The following is a 2,500-nucleotide window of genomic DNA, read 5'->3' as shown; positions in this document are numbered from 1 at the left end:
TAGGATAAGGAAGGGAGACAGCATTACCAGTCTCTCTGAATCATTTAATTGTTTGATTTCCAGGGTTAATTTACTTAGCGTGTAATTTGTGATGTGTCGCCAATGATAATGATAATTGTTGGCATAGAGATGTATTTGTATTACGTTGATGATTATTTTATGTAATTGAATGGTATGGTTCGTTATGAATAGCTTTGCCTACGGATTAACATATAGTTTTGATGAACTTGCGTATAGAGACACACATGTCCATATGCGTATATCTGTCTATATTAGTCAAACTCTCTACATATATATATATATATATATATATATATATATATATGTATACATATACATATATATGTACATATATACATGTATATATACATATATATATACATATATATATATATATATATGTATATATATACATATATATGTATATATATATATGTATATTCATATATATATATATATATATATATATATATATATATATATATATATATATATATGTGTGTGTGTGTGTGTGTGTGTGTGTGCATCCAAAATTAGTTTCCTGGCCTTGAGATATATACGTGTACTTATTTGCATGGTTGAGACAACAAATAAAATTCATATTCACTTTATATTTTCCGAAATTCGACGATCTCTTCGCGTTTCTTCTCATATCTATTTATCATTTTCTTCCGTTCACTCCCTTCTCTCCGTTTATTTTTGTTTCGTTATTTTTTCAAATGGTTGAGATATTTTTTTTTCTGTCTCTGTTTGTTTTTACTCTTAAATCTTATTTCACTATCCTATTCTTTATCATTCCCATTTCGTTGTCTTTTTCGTTTTTCATGAATCGGATCATATTGTATTACGACGTGTATATTTTGTTCAATCTCGTTTTTTTTCTTTTTTTTATCCTTGTCCCTCTTCTTTCCTTACTCAACCGTCTCTGACTTTTTCTTTCTTTCTTTCTCTCTCTATCTCTCTCTGTTCACACACACACACACACATACATATGTATTCTTATTTATTTATTTTTTGAATATATATATATATATATATATATATATATATATATATATGTGTGTGTGTGTGTGTGTGTGTGTGTGTGTGTATATATATATATATATATATATATATATATTATATATATATATATATATATATATATATATATATATATATATACATAAATATATTCATAGATAGCTAGATCTTTTCCACTCTACTTGACCGGTGAATATATAGTATTCCGCGAGCTAGTTTGGCCCCCTTGTCACTGGCATTGACAAAGGACAGAATCCAGATTAGTCACAGGATGAGTGAGGGATGGGCTAAGGGTGGAGGGAGGGAGGATAGGAGAGAGGAAGGAAGAAAGGAGCTACGGGTTTAGGGAGGGGGAGAGGGGAGAGGAGAAGGATAGGATGAAGGGAGAGAAGGAGGAAGAAGGAGAGGAGGGATGAAGGATGAAAGGAGGGAGGAAAGGAAGAGGAGAAGGATGAAAGAAGGATGAAGGATGAAAGGAGGGAGGAGAGGAAGGATGAAGAGATGAAGAAGGAATGGAGGGAGAGAGGAGGAGGGAAGGGAGGAGGGAAGGAGGGAGGAGGAGGAGGAGGAGAAGGAGGAGAAGGAGGGAGCGAGGTAGGAGGAAGGTAGGAGGCGAGTGAGATGCTCCAAGGTCACCTACCCATTTTTTTCCTACTCGCAGTGGCTGTCATAAAAAAAGATATACTATACACGAAATATCTTTACTTGAAGATAAGACTACAGATTCATACCTGAAGTTGAAATCCAGGAGAGTTTCAGAAGCGCTGTCTCATCTTTCAATAAGTCTATTATGAGTAGTGTTTTTTTTTTTTTTAATTCTTTCCACTATTTTGATTATCCTAGTTTGTGATGACCATGCTAGTGATGACTATTAGCTTGATGATGATGGTTTATTGATGCTCGTGTTGATGATGATGATCAGATATTTGTTGATGTTTCTCCCGACGAGGAAAAAAATGATTTACGACTGTTGTTTCCAGTCGCAAGGTGAGACGCCGAAATTTTCCGAACGCAATGGAATAAAAAAAATTCAGAATAAAGATACTATAAATGACCTACCGAGATAACTTAGGCCGGTCCAACTGGGTAGCATGTAAGTAAGTGCATTTAAACCACCCGAAGACTCACCCACTACTACTACAACTCTCTCTTCAGTAACACATTGAAGAAGTCGCGATAAGGTCGAAACGTATATAGCTTTCTGTTACTATACGATTGAATTCTAATCATAACATGTTTTGATGCACCGCAGAGAATTCAGATTTATTTAAGTAGGCCGTACGCTGAAAAGGGTTAGGTAGTGGAGAGAGAGAGATAAGAGTATGTAGGTGTCGATGTCAGAAACATATTCAGATAGAAATGTATTCAGATTAGAAATATAGTCATATAGGTGCATGTATATTCTGGTGTAGTTCATCTGGAAAGCCGTGTGTGCGCTGAGATTTTTTATTTTTTTTTTAAGGATTAGTATTTGTAA

The sequence above is a fragment of the Penaeus japonicus genome, unplaced genomic scaffold (assembly GCF_977035675.1).
Source record: "Penaeus japonicus unplaced genomic scaffold, GWHDUDI00000001_assembly GWHDUDI00000025, whole genome shotgun sequence".
Taxonomy (NCBI): domain Eukaryota; kingdom Metazoa; phylum Arthropoda; class Malacostraca; order Decapoda; family Penaeidae; genus Penaeus; species Penaeus japonicus.
The sequence above is the reverse complement of the archived record's forward strand: the minus strand, read 5'-3'. Positions refer to the sequence as shown.